This window comes from Bidens hawaiensis, unplaced genomic scaffold (assembly GCF_021521415.1).
Source record: "Bidens hawaiensis isolate Kalapana, Puna unplaced genomic scaffold, B.hawaiensis_p1.1 tig00011438_1, whole genome shotgun sequence".
Classification (NCBI taxonomy): domain Eukaryota; kingdom Viridiplantae; phylum Streptophyta; class Magnoliopsida; order Asterales; family Asteraceae; genus Bidens; species Bidens hawaiensis.
Genome location: NW_027491891.1, coordinates 151,761 through 169,815, shown reverse-complemented (window position 1 = coordinate 169,815; position 18,055 = coordinate 151,761). Strand labels below are relative to the sequence as shown.

Below are 18,055 nucleotides of genomic sequence, written 5' to 3'. Positions count from 1 at the left end.
ACTGGTCTGAGAGATTTTTCTATATAAGGGCTGGTGTGATCCCCATCCGTATGACCATGCGTGCGATCTCTTCTGCGCCCGCGGATGTGGGTGTCCTCAAGAACCCAACTGGCGCCTGGGTAAATAAGTTGACCGCTGAACCATCCCCCGCCAAGAACATTTGTGAGGAGGCGCTGGTGGGGGTTGGTATGAGCAGGAGGTGGGCGGACAGCGCGACTGAGCCCGTTATCCAAGTTGACGGCTTGTGTAAGTTAATCTCATTGCTTTACTTCTGCGCGAATATAATTCGTTTTGCTGATATCATTTGACTTGTTTTGTGCAGTCACCAAGGAGTATATCCACGCCGCCTATGATGAGCATATGGAGGGTGGATCCGTCGCGCTCGGCGCTGGGGAGGTTGGTTTCCCCGATCGCTTTGATGACATGTTCATCCCTGTTGATCTGGGATTTCTTTTTGACAGCGATGCGCCTGGTAAGCCTTTGTACTTTTGTTTATGCCTTTATAATACCAAATTTGGCTAACATTTCCGTTGCACGTATTGTAGATGCGCTCGAAAACTACGAGCTGGAGCTCGCGGAAGAGGAGGAGGAGGAGGAAGCGCCCCAACTAAAGCGTAAAGCTAAGGGGAAAACTGGCGCAGGGGCCAGTAAGAAACAGAAGAAAAATGATGCCCCTGTTGTTCAGGATCCTCCTACTCAGGCGAAGGGACCTGAGAAAACCGAGGTGTTTACCACCAAGTTTTCCCTGTCTTCCCTGCCTCAAAAAGTGGGCAGACCTCCTGTCCACTTGAGGTATGGTGCCACTACCTCCTCCCTTCGCGCGGCGGAAAAGGGAAGCGGTGTTGCGCCTTCGACAGGTATACTTTGCTTATCCTTTGGTTATCTTTTATGATTCTATGAGCGCCATTCTGATAGAATTACTAATGAATCTTTGCTCACTCAAATGTTTGTAGAGCCGGCGACCCTGGTGGACCAACCTCAGGCGCAACAAGGTGCCGAGCCTGCGCCGGAGGTCGCTTCGAAGTCCCCTGTTTTACCCTCCAAAAAGGGGAGAATGGACTTCATGGCGATGTTTGCCTCGCGAACGGAGTTGCGCCAAGGTATGTACTGCCCTTTTATTTTCTTACTTTTTTCTTTTAGATAAAGTCATGAACCATTTCTTTTTGTTGATTTTTCATAGAGGTCATTGCCGGCGTACAAGCTGCTGGCGGCACTCCTGGCGCCGGTGCCAGCGCCGCTGGTTCTGCTCCTGCTCCTGCAAGTGCTGAATCTCCCCTCATCGGGATTACTAAGGAGCAGGAGGCCGTTTTACGCGCCGACCTGGCGGCGTCGAGACCTCCCTCACCTCCTCCTGCGCACAGCCCTCCTCGCGAGACTGTATTTGGTTCTAGGTCGCAGGAGAAAAGGCCTGTTTCCGAGGAGGGTGAGGAGTTTGAAGTTGAAGACTCCGACGGCGGCCGTGCCAGCCCTGCAGCGCCACGAGGTTTCGCGGCGGAGCCTTCTCGTGGGGCTGGCGCTGACTTTTCTGCTTCATCCCCGCAGGTATAGGTTCTTTTTTGCTCCGCTGTGCGGACTTCCATATTAATGTTTTGATGACTTAGATCATTACTTTTTGTTTGCAGGAAGCCGATCACATTTACCGCCCGAGATGGAATATTACTGAAGACAGCACATTTCAGTCCATGGGTGTGTGTGCGGAATTCAGGGCTCATTCTGTGCCTCCAGCTGAAAGGAGGTTTCAGGAGGGCCGCGGTCTCGCGATGACTTGCTCAACGATCATCTGTTTGCTGGGTCGGCTTTCTTTGCTGCCTCCCAAGAGCTTCGCTATGATTACATAAAGGTACATGATGCTCTTGCGGAAGCCAAGCAAGAGGCTAAAGTGTCTGCTTGGCATCTTTCTGATGCTCGAGAGAGAGCTGAGAAGCTCAAAGCAGAGCTCAGTGAGAACAGAGCAAGTGCTAACACCGCCTTCGTGAAGCGCGGTCATGAGCTACAGGCTGCGAGGGAGAAGCTACAGGCGGCCGAGGCGGACGCTGCCAGGTACGCGCGTAGAGTGCGCGACTTGGAGCTGCACGCGGAGGCGCGTGACCAAGCTCTTGTCCAGTCTATAACTGACAAATCATCACTGGAGAGTGAGGTTGCCCGCCTGAAGAAGGAGCTGGCGGCCGCGCAGGCCGAAAAAGATGAAGCCCTGGCGACGGCAGCGTCTAGCCAGGAAGCACTTGACCTTGCGCGAGCGGAAAAAGAAGAAGCCTTGGCGGCAGCAGCGTCTGACAAAGAGGAGCTGAAACAAACTAAGGAAACTGTTGAGTTGTTAAACTCTCAGATTCCTTCTCTTGAGACGTCTGTTGCTTCCCTCGCGCAGGATCGCCAATGGCTAGTCTCACAGGGCATGAATCGTTGCGCTTACGCGATGAAATACTCAGACGAGTTTCAGGCCCTTGTGATGGATTGCAACGCTGCCGCGCGCCTGGTGGGTCGAGCTGAAGGGTTCAAGGATGGCTATGAATATGGGATGCTGAAGAAGAACCCATCCGACTACCCTTATCAGAGCGACGTTGCCTGCGCGGACATGGCCGCGATGGGGGAGAAGTATTTGAATACTCCTATTCCCATCCTTGGGCAGGTATTTTACCCCTTAATGATATTACCCTGACTTATTTTCCAAGTCTTTTTTGTACTTATATTTTTCCATATGATTTGCAGATATCCGCGCTTGCTGACCAGCCCGACCTCGGCGCGCTAAAGAAATTACTTGACGAGTGCGAAGGGGCTGGTGGCGGCGATGATGGCGCGGGGAATGCTGCTCCTGCTAGCGGCTCTGGCGTGGCCAAAGGATCCGCTCCTGACACTGTTGTGCTAGAAGACTCCATTCAGGATGAACAACTTGACTATGGTCAGTTTGGAGATGACGAGGAGCAGGCTGCGCCAGATGCTGAGGGCGGTGATGAGGATTATGAAGAGGCTGACGTCGACGTGGAGACTTGAGAAGCCCTTCATGTTTTTTATTTTTATTTGTAGTTTGTATCTCATCATCTTGTAAACTTGTAAATTTCAATGCTTTGGAATGAAATTTTGTTTTTCCCTTCTTTGCATCTTGCGCATTCCCTGTTCATCTTTTTATATCGCATGTTTGCTTGTTGAAAATAAGATATGCTTGCACGTTGAAATAAGAACAAGGTTATAAGGAAATTATTATACTTAATCCTTGTCATATTGTAAGTGATTTTGCCATATCTTGATTATGTTGACACTTGCCTTGGCGTTTTCATTATTCCTCTTTTGCGCGACGTTATCGCGCATTCATTATATGGAATTATGAGTTTTTTAGCCTTTACGTGTCAATGTGTTACTCAGATATCCACTACAATTTCATGCGCGACCCCAACCTGAGACCTTAACAACTATGTTTTGGCATTTGCTTTGACTTAGTTGTGTTTAGGTATTTTATGGTCAGGCTGCGCAGCATGTAAGATGGATGTTGTGAGTGATTTGAGCTAAGGCTCACATTATTGGGCTAAGGCCCTGAGCTAAGGCTCATATTATTGGGCTAAGGCCCTGACGTTTTAGAGTTAAGACTCGTTAACGCGTTTTTGAGCTTGAAGCTCGCGAATGTATGTTTTACTTCGTTTTATTTTGTTTTGATGTCAATACAATGTTGTCATATTGCTCAAAATTAATAAAGGGAAGTGTGAAACATGTATGCAAAAGGTAATAGAATCCACATTAAGAGAAGATAGCGCGTATCATTATTCATAATGGCTTAAAAAGCCTTGATTACAAACTTGACAATTTTTACATGAAACATTTTCTCAGCTGTGCCGCGTTCCATGCGCGCGGGATCTTCTTTCCATTCAAATCTTTTAAAGCGTATGCGCCTTTTCCCAATTCTTCCGAGACTTGATAAGGTCCCTCCCAATTGGGGGACATTTTTCCCGGGGGTATCGCGCGGCTAGCTTCATTGTTTCGAAGGACAAAATCATTTTTCTTGAAGTGGCATTCTTTCACGCGCTGGTTGTAATATTTTTCCAGTTTTTTCTTGTATTTGGCTTCACTGATGATAGCCGCCTCTCTGCGCCCTTCAAGTAAGTTGAGATCCAACCTTCTTTCGCGCTCGTTATCAATCTTGTTCATCATGAGCACTCTATGGGATGGGCATCCAATTTCTGCTGGAATCATTGCCTCCGTTCCATAGGTTAGGCTGAACGGGGATTCGCCATTGCTGGTTTTGCTTAATGTCCTGTGTGCCCACAGGACATTGGGTAGCTCTTCGACCCAAGAATGGGATTCTCCCTCCAACCTTTTCTTCAGCCCATTTAACAAGCTTTAGTTCGCGCGTTCCACTTGTCCATTCCCCTGAGGGTGATAAACTGAAGTGAAAATTTGGTTGATGCGCAATTCCTTGAGCCAGCTGGATATCTTCTTGTCAGTGAATTGCTTGCCATTATCGCTCACAATTTCCATTGGCAAGCCAAAACGGCATATGATGTGGCTCCAAATAAACTGCTTCATCGCTTCGGCTGTGATTTTTGCTAGTGGCTTGGCTTCAACCCATTTTGTGAAATAGTCTACTGCCACTACCAAAAATTTTACTCGCCCTTGCGCTTGCGGAAGGGGACCCACAATGTCGATTGCCCATTTGTGGAAAGGCCATGCGGAGGTCACTGGAATCAAGTTGTTCTTTGGCCGCATGGTGTTTGGCGCATAGCTCTGACATGCTTTGCATTTTTGGATCTCCTTTAGAGCGTCCAAGTACATGCCTGGCCAATAGTAACCTGCGCTCATTGCCTTGGCAACCACCATGCGCGGGCCAGCATGTATTCCACAGATTCCTTCGTGTATCTCTCTGATCACATAGCTTGCTTCCTCAGCATCTAGGCATTTCATGAGCGGCCCAAGATAAGAGCGTCGATATAATGTGCCATCAAGCAGTTCATAGTTCTGCGATTTGTGCCTTATCTTCCTCGCTTGTGCGCGATTGTCCGGTACCTTTCCCTCCTTCAAGAATTCCATTATTGGAGTTATCCATGATGAAGGGGTTGTATGAGTTACAAGGACAGACTTCGCTACCACCGACGGGTTGCTCATTACTTCTACCCTGACATCTTTGCCAAAGTGGTCGAAGCTGGTTGATGCCATCTTGCTCAGCGCGTCAGCAGATTTGTTTTCACTGCGCGGAATATGAATGATTCTGAAGCAGTCAAATTGCTCGATGAGCTTTTTCGCCTGCTCTAGATATAGAGGCATGGTGTTCTCCTTGGCATCATAAAGGCCATTGACCTGTGCTGCTACCAAATATGAATCAACATGGGCCTCTAGCTTTTTAACTCCGAATTTGTGCGCGATGCGCAGGCCAGCCAGCAGGGCTTCATACTCAGCCTCATTGTTGGTGCTCTTGAAGTCCAACCTGATGGCGTAAGTATATTCATGAATCTCTGGATCCACCAGTTTAAGGCCTGCGCCGGATCCTTCGTTGTTTGAAGCTCCGTCAGTGAACAATCTCCAAACATTTTCTTCATCATTGGCTCGCCGAGGGTCTACCTCGCGCTGAGCCTCTTCAATTTTTCCTTCGGGAATTTCTGCAATGAAATCAGCCAAAACTTGCCCCTTTATTGCTGGACGGGGCTTATAGGCGATCGTGTGTTCACCTAATTCCAGGGCCCATTTTGTCAGCCTTCCTGAGAGCGCGGGGCGCCGCAAGACTTGCTGGATGTTGTAACCAGTTAGAACTTCAATAGGATGACCATTGAAATATCTATGAAGCTTGCGCGACGCGTGTGTTAGTGATAAAACTAACTTTTCCATGATGGAGTAGCGCGTCTCAGGATCTGTCAGCACCCGACTCACATAGTATATTGGCGTTTGGATTCCCTTGAGATCCACCAACAATACTGCGCCGATGGCGCGCTCTCCTGCTGATAGGTACAATGTCAAAGTTTCACCAGGAAGTGGAGCTGTGAGCGCGGGCAGATTTATCAAACATTCTTTAATCTCACTGAAAGCTTGCTCGGCCTCAGGAGTCCATTTGAACTGGCTTTTCTTTAAGCAGTTTCTCAATGTATTGACAAATGGGGTAGATTTGCTTGCATGGTTCGCTAGGAACCTGTTGATTGATACCAATCTACCATTCAGCTTCTGGACTTCTTTCATGGTGGATGGCGAAGGCATGTCAAGGATGGCCTCCACCTTCTCAGGGTTCACTTTGAAACCATCCTTGGTGACCATTACACCCAGAAATTTTCCCTCTTGCACGCCGAAAGTGCATTTGCTCGGATTGAGCTTCATGTTAACTTCCTTTAGGCGCTCGAGGGTTTCCTCGATGTCTTTGAGCATTTGTTTTTCCTCCCTGCTTTTGATCACCAAATCATCCACATAGACTTCTAGGTTTCTTCCAATTTGCTCGTTGAAAACGGCATCCATAAGTCTTTGGTAGGTGGCGCCCGCATTCTTCAAACCAAAGGGCATTTTTGTGTAACAAAAAACACCCTTGTCGGTTCTGAAGGCGGTCTTGTCCTCATCTTGTGGTGCCATTTGAATCTGGTGATAGCCCTTGTAGGCATCCAGGAAACATTTGAGCTTGAATGGCGCCACGGAGTCCACCTTTGCGTCGATGTTTGGGAGGGGGTAACAATCTTTTGGGCACGCTTTGTTGAGGTCCTTGAAGTCAATGCACATCCTCCACGACCCGTTACTTTTCTTTACCATCACAGGATTGGCTACCCACGTCTGGTATCGTATCGGGCGGATGATGTTTGCGCACAGTAAATCCTCAACCTGCTCATTCATGGCCCTCGCTTTCTCATCCCCCATGACTCTCTTCTTTTGAGCAATTGGCTCTACAGACTTGAACGTGTTGAGAGCATGTTGTGCCAGGTCTCGCGGAACCCCAGTCATATCAGAGTGTTGCCACGCGAAGACCGACATATATGCTGTGAGCAATCTTTTTATTCTCAACCTCGTGTCGTCTGATATCGTAGCGCCAATTGTGATTTTTTGCTCCGGGAATTTCGGGTTGAGAATCCATTCCTCTGGCGCGTTGTCTGCCATTGGAAGTTTCATTCTCCCCTCCCGCGGAGTACTTGTCACTGCGCACAAATGATCTCGGTATACAAAAGTTACACCTGTTGGTGTTGGGAACCCCAACGCGCCGTGCGCTGGCGACGGTATGGCGTTAAATTGGGCAATCGTTCCTCTACCCAAGATCATATTGTGACAAGAAGTGGTGGGCAGGACCAAGAAGTTGACCACTTCGGCTCGCTTGTGTTTCTCATCCCCCATAGTTAGCTCAAATTGTATTTGACCTAGGGGATGAATGATTTCATTTGAAACACCAGAGATTGGTGCATTCACAATTTCAAGCCTCGCTTGGTCTGCCGGATCCAGTTTTCTGAAACATTGCTCATACATGATGTCTGATTCGCTGCCAGTGTCCACCAGGACTTTTGACACTTCGTAATGAGCAATGTGTGTAGTGATAACAAGAGGACTGCTGATAGAAGGGCCTCCCCTGATTCTTGGGAAGATTACTTGTTGCTCGCGCCAATCTCCTTGGATTTGCGCGCTTCTCTTTCTTGATCTTTGCCCTTGCGTTCCTCCCTCGGCTACACAGATTCTTTTAAACTTTTTACTGGCAGAGGCTCCTTCCGGCTGTTCATTTTCAGGTCTTGAGTTCTTCACCAGGTGAGCCAGCTTGCCTGATTTCACATCTTTCTCAATTGCATCCTTCAAGTGGTGGCATGCATCAGTGTTGTGTCCTGTGGACTTGTGAAACTCACAGTACTTGCCACTGCTTGACGGTCCCTTGTAGTGTAGCGGCTTGGGGCTTTTGAACTGGACATTCTCAGTGCTCAACACTTGTGAAGGTGTTTTAGTGAGGGGAGTCCATATTCTTGGCAGAGGTCTGCTAGGATCTCTGCCGCCTTCCCTCTTATCACCTTCCCCGCGATTACGAATGTCTTTTTGGGGCTGAGGTGAGCTTGGTTGCGCCTGTTTTTCTGCGGGAGAAAAACTGGTTGGTTGCAACCTGGACCATACAGTGGTCTGTTTGCCCCTTCTTTCGTTGCTGCGCGGTGTCTCAGCTTGATGCCCTCTTTCTCTTGCCCTATCTTGGGCAATTTGTTTTTCATTTCTCGCAAATACTCGCGATGCTTCCATTAGCTTGGCCCAAGTGGTGGGCATGCCATCTCTGCTTACGAGAGCTCGGCGGAGTTGATCACTGCGCGCGCCTTGTATAAAGGCCACGCGCAATAGTTGCTCAGTGATACCTCCGATTGCCAGAGACTCCTGATTGAAACGAGTGATGTAGTCTTCAATCGTTTCATCATTCCTGCGCACGCAGTGCATGATGTCATCAGGGTCGCGCGTGTGTCTGCGCTGTTGTACGAAGTGAGCTTGGAACTTTTCCAATAGTTCCTCGAACCCATCGATTTGCCCAGTAGGCAAGCTCTCGAACCAGACACGAGACGCGCCCGTTAGGCATCGAGCAAACATGTGACACCATGTTGGCATCGTCCAACTTTCTAGGTTTCCCGTGTTGTAAAAACCTTGCAAGAAATCATCTGGATCTGTTGTGCCGTCATATTTGCCCAAACCACTTGGCATCTTGGTTTTGTGCTGAATGGGGGCCTTCGCGATGCGCTCAGTGAATTTTGAATGTTTCACTAAGATGGCTGGCCTGTACGGTGTGGTTACGTCCACTTGCCCTCTCACTGGTGGGCTGTATGGTGCGTGCAGATCCAGATCGGCTCTGGCTCCAGGCGCCATGTTCAATTGCGCGCGGGGCTGTGAGCCTCCTGCATGAGTATCTCGCGTCCTCCTGACGCTGTGCACTTCTTCATCACTAAACTCAGCGTGTTCAGTGTGAACAGAGTGACCCTCTTCCGGCGCGCGCCCCCTTCTTGTTCCATGAACAGCTTGCTTATCAAACGCTTGCCTTTGCGTTTTTTGTTTGACCAGCTCATTGTACTTGTCCATTAGACGCCGTTGCTCGTTTATGAGCCATTCTTTAGGGTTATTTGTTTCATCTTCTGGACCCATTGGTCCTTTTTGTTTCGCGCCGGCAAGATTTTGTAACGTGAGATCGTCTGGAGGAGTTTCAGTCTGGCCATGAGGAGTTGTGATGAAGGGACGGTTACTGGTGGTGCGCGTAGAATCACGCGGCACCCTCAGAAACTGCTGTCCCTCATTAACATCCTCACGTTCAATATCCTCCAGAACTTGATCGACGTTACGAGCACCAGAAACCATGGTGAAAATTTGTTTTTTATAGATCTGATGAGATCTTGTTGCCGTTGTAACAGTGGATGGCGCCAATGAAGAGACGTGGATCGACTCACTGGTAGACGATCTACTTTCCTCGGGTATGATTATGCTATTCCACCGATGGTTTTCTTGGATCTGGGTTCTTCCACCTACAAAATGAACAGCACCGTCAACTTACCCCTCAGAAAGGGACAGAGGGGTCCTCTTTGGGGTAACCCTCCGGTGTGAGAATAAGTATTTGTAGGAGAAGATAATAATATGAGAGTAAGGAAATCTGGAGAGTATTGCTTAATGTAGCTGAATACTGTGTGATTGAGTGTGTTACTGGATAACTGAGTGTCTCTTCCTTGTGGAGTTGATGTGGTATTTAGAGTGCTAGGGTTTCCACTGATTGGGCTCAGCCTTGTTGGCCTCCTCCAATTGATTTGCGCCACGTGTCCTTGGGGACACCTGGTGCTTTTTCATTGGTTATAATCACGTGGTAGCACATGGGTTTTGCTGAGCTGTCCACCTTTCATTGGCAGCTGTCAACATCAGCATATTCTTATTCCTTGAAAAGATACCTTCTGGAAGGTTGTCTGACGTGCACAATCAAGGTTGCCCTAATCCTGATTTGGATAAAGACAAGGTTGATTATGTGCATGTGTGATGCGCGCCTATCCTGAGGATGCGCGAGGTCTTCTCTTTATTCTCACGCGCAGATGTTTCATGCGCAGATGTGATATGCACAAGCATGTGATATGCGCCACGCGCGGATGCGCCACGCGCTGTGATATGCGTGAGCATATGTGATGCGTGAGCATATGTGATATGCGTGAGCATGTGTGATGCCTGAGCATGTGATATGCGTGAGCATATGTGATGCCTGAGCATGTGATGCATGAGCATATGTTATATGCGCCATGCGCATAGGTTTTGGCTTTGTGCCTTCATAATGTCTTGATTTCAAGACTCTTGTCTATATCTTGTGGGTTGACCCGCCTCGCTCGGTGTTGAGGCGGGTACATACCTCTTCATAAACAAATTACGTATTTTTAAGTTAACAAACGTGATTTAACCAGGTCCTTAGAAGCTTCACCCTTAATCAGAATTAGACCACATGATGGAAAAATTATCACATTACAGGGGAATAAAAAGTAATCTCAACATGCCTATCATGGCTCCAGAATGAACCAAAAATATAGAAAAGAAGACGAAAGCAACATTTTTAAGTAAACAAGGTTTCGCACCTGCACGTTGCAGCGCACGGGCGGGCTTATGTCACAACGCGTGCTTGTGTTTAAAGGTCGTGGATGTACACATTGTTTTCTTGATGCAAAAAAGCCAAAAGGAAGATAAAATAGATAATAATATTATCTAATATACTTAAATAACACCTTCATAGATGTTGGTTGGTGTATGTAAACAATCAACATCATCACAAAACTTATAGACGTTCCAACATCAGCCAAACACTTGACGTCAGCCAAACACTTGACTTCTTGTATTAACCCCCCCTCCCTCCAAGTCAAATAGATTTCTGAAGTTTCAACCTATAATAATGGGGATATAAATAAATACTTAGTTTAAGAAAACATGAAACTCACCGAAGAATTAGAGGAAAAAAGTTGGAAACCAACCATGGAAATAGTCATCTCCACATCATCCACTGATCTTAGTTATAAGCATGATACATTTAATCTCAATTAATTTCCCCTGCACATTACTACCAAAAAAGTTATATTTAGTAACAACGACAATTCAATAAAAGCCTACACTTTAATAATTAAACCTAAAACCATGAAATTAACGATAGAGTTGCGGGTAGGGGTGATCAATGGTTCATAACTGTTAGAATCAACCCGGAACCGAATCAGAATGAAAACTGATAAGCATCAAACCAAAGAACCAAAGCCGGGCCTAGTATGCAGCTTATGGTTCAGTTTCATTTGCAGGTCTCATGGTCTCTTCTTCAGTCGGATCTTGCAAAACCGTTAAAAAAAATGGGAACAGATCCATCATGGTATGTACTTTCATATACCCATAACATATGCATCGGTTCCTATAGAGTGCATAAATTTGGAAAATGCGTGTGTCGTCTTCTGATGCAAGATATTGCATTGTGTCCATTTCACATTTTGTTGAGTAGCTCAATTAGCATTTTTTTTATCACTTTATAGTTCTTACTTGATACAAACCGGACCATCTTGCATTAACTTTCGAAACCGTTACCACCTAGTTACTGCCAAAAATAGAACATATTAGTTTGTATTTCCAGAAAACAAGTAATAAACAATTAGCAAACAAACATTTATCTTGAAGATATGGGCCGCTTGGGTTGAGTGTTACTTTTTAATTGTTTAAATACTATTTTCTTAATCAAATGGCTTGTGAAGTTTAAGAGTGAATTTTACGGCACGAGACAACCCTAACATGAAACTTATGAGTTTAGGTCCTTAGAATTAGTCTAAACATGTTCGAGTCTATTTCATGTTGAGCTCAGCGAAATGGGCAGTGCTCGAGTAAACCGATGCGTTAGCCGGTTGGCTCGCTTAACCCATTTTTCCTACATGTGATGTAACGGGTCATGTTCATGTCAACCCACTAAATGTGTCATGTTCATAAGCGTGACACGGTTTACAGGTTCATGCCGTGCTTGGCTTCACTTGACCCGTTTAGCGGTCCTAGTTTTAACAACCCTCTTTCCATTTGACACGTGTCCTTTTTAAAAGAATATTTTCTTCTCATTTAGCTGGTTATGATTCATTCATAAACAAATGGTTCACGCAACCACTAAATTATTTTAACTAAAAACATTAACATAAATATATATTAAACAGAGGCTAATTAACCTGAATATGTTCTCGTGTAAAATACTCCGGTCATTGCAGCTGACCAACCAAGAAGTTACTATGAAGCTACCAATAAAGGAAAACAAAATTAACTACACATTTAATAAGATAACCAGTGAACACAACCCGTTTAGCACTCATAGTTGTGATGATTCTTCTATTCTGTTTGATAAACGGGTCATGTTTGGGTTGAATCAGTTTAATTGTTCACAGTTCACAAGAAAATAACGACTACAAATTGGCAGTGGCGAGAGGAGCCATATGTCGATTGGGAACGCGGCAGCGACTTGAGATTCGTCAGTTGTAAACGACAGAAGTGGATAATTTTTAGGGTTTTATTGTGAGAGAGGAACAAAGGGTAATGAGAAATATAGACAATTTGTGATCAAACAGTTGAGATTGCAGACAGAACGTCGCCGGTGGTCATAAAGGATCGTAGCTGCCAGAGGTATACGAACGTCGCCGAAAGAGGTCACAATTAATTTTACGCCGTCTCATCTAGGAATTGGAAAGGTTATTTATAATGTAATATAGATGTAGATATACATATGTAACCTTATAGAATATTAGAATGCACCGTAACAAAAGTTTACCAAATTAAGTGTGAAAACCAATAAAAAAGATAAATGCAACACTATAAGGCCAGATTTAAGCTCTGAGAATCTTATGATATAAATTTTAATTGTGGGTTGAAAAACCTGATTAGATAAGCATTTGTCTATCATGTTTGGGTTTTTTTTTTCTCTGTTTGTTAAAACCGGTTTCAACATCCCAAAATCACGTTTTTTCTCTCCTACCTCTTCCCACTATTGGACTTACTTTCCGTCCTCAACCGGATTGGGCCAATCTCAAGTAATTGGCCGTACATGTTGGGCTATTTTTGAATTATGGAATTGGATTAGCTAATTAGATGATTTTCTTTCCACTAAAAAAACATTTTCTCATTCATGTTTGTTTATATACAAGGCGATATATTATGAGCAGGATGGCAATGGGTCGGGTTTGGATCAGATTTATGTATTCGCAAACCCATACCAGGTTATGAAAGTCCATCCCAAACCCGTCGGGTTTTAATCAGGTAATTACCCGTCGGATTTCGGGTTTTCCCATTGGGTTTCGGGTTTCTTATCAGGTTTTGATAAAATACCCGTCAGGTATACCCGGCTCAAAACCCGCTAGGTTTCTACCGGGTTTTGACAAAATAAAACTAATTGATTATAAAGATGGTTACCATAAAGATAAAATGTCTCAAATAATTGACATAAATAAGTTCCGACAAATAATATATTTGGAATATAGTATATATATATATATTATATAATAAGTTATATCGGGTACATCGGGTAAATGGGTTTATGCTATCGGGTAATCGGGTATGTTAGAAATCTCAAACCCGTCCCAAACCCGCGAAAACTTCAAAACTAATCCCAAACCCGTCCGAAACCCTAATGGATCGGGTATTACCCGTCCCATTTATGTCGGGTTTCGGGTTTTTTCATCGGGTTCGGCTTTCATTGCCATCTCTATTGAGCAGTTTTTAAATCAATATAAATTGCAAGTATATTTTAATAATAAGTTGTAGGAATTCTCGATGATCAAGGAGACCTAAGGCCAGGAAGGGGGTTTGGAAATAGCTTTCAACTAGCAATTGACACGTCTCGATTATTACCTCATTAGCTGCGCCATTGCCCCAAGCACAAAGATGCCTTAACTATAACCCCAGCCACTGCGTTTATCACCACTATGTCCACTTCCTTACACATCCACCAACGACGATGTGAGATCAGTCAACATTTCAACCCGTTTTCAACCGTACTCATGATCATTACATTCCACAATACCACATCTTTTCAAGAGATGTCACCAAAAACCGCCACCAAAGAAGAATAACCACCCGCTCGGGAGTACACCATAACAAGATACGTGGATACGGGTAAATGATCAAGAACACCAAGTTTTAATGCAAAAGCATGAGCATTTACCACATTTTGGAAAAAGGGTCTCACTTTACAATTCTCAACAAAATTAAGAACATCAATAAACCCAATAGTGTATGAACCTTGTTGATAGCAGTGGGTTAGCAACATTTTCAAGTCGCTGGAAACGAGTGGGTTATCGTGGGTCACCATGGATAAATTGGAGTTCCATGGTGAAGGTTAAAAAAACAGATGCCACACACACCACTTTTAATAGTTTATTTCCACTATTTGTTGCAGTTTCCATTTTATGCTTATGTGGTTGTCATTTTAGTTTCTTATGTAGTACATTAACTTGTTAGTTCTTTTCTAGTTTAGGATTTGTGGTCAAATCCCCTATATGTACTAGACTTTGTTTTATTATGAAAGGTTGCGTTTTATGTTTGACTTTATTGCAATGCTTTCTCTTTGGTGAGTTACGATACCAGTCCCATATCTCCATTGCTAGCTCAAGTTCGGCCACCTGGGTGGTGTTCTTTGGACCCTAATTTGTTAACTCGTTCTACATCCCGTTTGAATTTCCAATATGTTACCCCACCCATGTATAAATCACTTGTGTTCTCTGAGGCATTTCGTCGAACAGGCGGTGGGCTTTGGCAAAGAAAATGGAACACCTTTGATAATGGCTTCAGAAGATTTCATTCATGGTTTTGTTAGCACAAAATCAGAACACTCAAATTTTAACACTTTATCTTGTTAAAAACAAATAAAAAAAAAGCGACCTTTTCAACACTATATTGGAAGTCTTTTATAACATGAGAGCATTATGATATATTAACAATAGAGCAGGTGGGTTTTAAAAAGGTGTCACGTAAGCATCATTCTATCCTGTCTACCGTCTAGACTTTGCCCCTCTGAAAGCTAAAGGCTTAAAGCGATCCCTATATAGTCTATCCGTTACAAACTTGCTTATATTATAATTGGTTTCTTGATGAATAAAATAGACATTTTAGAGAGCTTAAGGCTACACAAGATGGAATTCGGATAGATGATTTGGCTTGCGGGAGCAGTGCTTGCTCAATAACGAAATAGTTGATCCTTATGACTAGAGTGGGTGTTAGGGACTGAATGGTTACAAATTTTAAACGTCATGGATTAAAATGTAAAAGATACCTTTTCGGGCTAAAAGAATTAAATAGGCCAAACTACGTGGGCAAAAAAGTTGTAATTTACTCTACATGTTATATTGTGTTACAATGTGCATGGTTCGGCTGAGTTATTATCCTTAACCAAATTAAGCAATCGGTTTTCGGTAATTTGCTTAGTTTTTTTGGTTTTCTGTTCGATTTTAGTTAATTTCGATTAATAACCAAACTAAAAATTGGGCTAAAATTTTTACTTAAAAATACATGAAAGGATGCATAAATACATGAAATTGAATGTATAAATACATGAAATATAGATATAAATACATAAAATGGAGGTATATATACAATAAATGGTGGTATAAAACATGACATAAAATAGAGGTATAAAAGCTAAAAATGTACGAAAATATGAATGATTCAGTTAACCGAAGATAAAAAAAAACCAATAACCGCTTTTCGGTTAATTCGGTTATCGGCTAATTTTGATTTGGTTTCGTCGGTTTTCCGTTCGGTTATTGCTTACCCCTGCGTGTAAGTTTCAGGTTTTGTTGCCCATGTTACCCAGTTTAATCATCTGAGTACGAATTCCCATTTTTACTTAAATTGTAAGATGTGGTTTCAAATTTATTCTCAGTTAGTTATTTTATATTTGACTATTTATCTAAAGTAGAAAGATCTTTTAATAGTTAGTCTTAGGGGGTGTTTGGTAGAGAGATTTGAGGGTGGAGAATTAGGTTTCTCTTGTTTGGGAGAATTAGGCGGAGAATTGGGCGGAGAATTGGTTTTCTCTGAGAATTGGGTGTAGGCAAAAAGTAGAGAAATCCAATTCTCTCCATTTGGAAGAGAAATGGAATTCTCTCTGCTTCTAAATCGCGTCTCTGCTCTACTCCGTTCGCATATGATGATGATGATGCTCCGACCGGCGATGGTGATGATGATGCCGACGTCCGGCACGGCGGCCGACGCCGCAGCCACGTCCGTTCGCGTCTCTGAGCCAAAACAAAACCCTAAATCGCGAGGCGGTGTTGCGAGGCGGAACCCTAAATCGCGGTGTTGATGTTGCGCGGCGATGATGATGACGCTCTACTCCGTTCGCGGTGTTGCGACGCGTCTCTGAGCCACCATTTCTCCACCATGATGATGCCGAGGCGGAACCCTAATCACGTCTCTGCTCCCGTTTCTCCACCCATTTCTCTATTGTACCAAACAAAGGAAATGATTGTCAATTCTCCACCCATTTCTATTTCTCTCCAATTCCATTTCTCTCCCATTTCTATTTCCATTTCTTCCCATTCTTTTTCTCTGTACCAAACACCCCCTTAGAGACTTGTTAAAATACATCAAGCCAATGTTTTAAAAACCGGTATTTTACTTGTACCGGATTGAATTAAAAAATGATACAACCGATTGAACCGGGTTATACCGGGAGGTTCAACCGGTTGAATAGTTATACCGGAAGGTTTACCTTATAAAACCGAATTAACCAAACCAAAACCAAATAACCGATAAAGCCGAACCGAAAAAAGCCGAATCGAAGCATTAACCGACGGCTAATTTTTTATTTTTTCAAAAAACCGATTTTTGGGTTTAGGTTAGGTTATCCATTTTAAAAAAAACGAAAAAAAACCGAAACGAACCGATTAATCGAACATATGTTTTCTACGCGTTTTTTTAAGACGTTATGACCAGAAATAAAACACCAAAAGAATCTACCATTGATGGTGATGAAGATCATGAAGATGATCAAGATTGGGTCTAAACTTTGAAGATGAATAAGGCAATGAATAAGATTCGGGAAACCTTTAGTTTTTTTATTAAGAATGTTTTTTGAATTTTAAACTCTACTACTCAAACAACTTTGTATTTGTTTGGTTTCACATAACACGTGCCTATTTTTGTATTTTGAATTCAATATGTATGAGGTACTCTATTTTTTTGAATTCTAATTTTTTGTTGTGTCTACTCACATAAAAAAACCGAAAATAACCTAAACCGAAACCGAAAATAACCGAAAACCGAATAACCGAATAATCGAATAACCGAAAACCGATTGGTTGGTATTCTAAAATAACCGATAGCTTAGGTTTAGGTTTGGGTTTCACCCAATAACCGAATCGAACCGAACCGTGCTCACCCCTAACTTCAATCCAAAAATAACCCAAAACTAAATGATCCTTATAACAAAAAATAATTCAAAAGTTAATCCATATTAAAAAAATAATGCAAAAACACACAATTTTAAAAAAATTGTCATAAAGTTTACACGTTTGAATGTTAATTGTTGGGTTCAAAGTATTTTTGAAAAAATATGGGCCGCGAATATAAAAAATTTCTCGGGCTTAATACCTGTTTGCCGGTAAAAACTGGTATTTTAGACAAAAACCGTCAGTACAATTTTTTAGCAAACCGGTCAAAAATACTAGACTCAAAATACCTGCCTATTGTGCGAAATCCGGTTTAACCGGTTCGAACCGATTTTAAAAGACTGCATAAAACATGTAACATAATAAAAGACAATGCCACACATAAACTGATCGGTTCATGTCAACGATAAGTTTAAAACAATTAACTAGTATGGTAAGTAAGTTGTCATATATTAAGAGGAGTTGGTAGATGAGGCTTGAATTCACTTGGTTCGTTTGTGAAGTTTAAACAAATTGTTTAGAAAATTTGGCTCCAATGAACAAATTACTTTGATTTTGTTGAAAGGCAGTGATGGATCCAAAAAATTTTCTTACAGGGATTGAAAATTTTTGGATTCATACTCAGTTTACTATCGGTATTTAATTTTCTTTCCCCAATCCGGTTCTGTCATTCGGGTCGGGTTAAATCGGTATATAAATTTTTTTTTCAGTTCGTTTTCGATGTGTGTGATCGGGCCAAATCAGTTGGTGTCACA

General features: G+C 43.3%; 2 pseudogenes; one reads left to right on the top strand and one right to left on the bottom strand.

The window, feature by feature from the left end:
• The window catches only part of LOC143537957 (L-type lectin-domain containing receptor kinase IX.1 pseudogene), a 60,492-nt pseudogene that overhangs the window by 2,600 nt on the left and 39,837 nt on the right, over positions 1 to 18,055 (top strand).
• On the bottom strand, positions 13,656 to 13,796 carry LOC143537975 (U4 spliceosomal RNA; annotated as a pseudogene).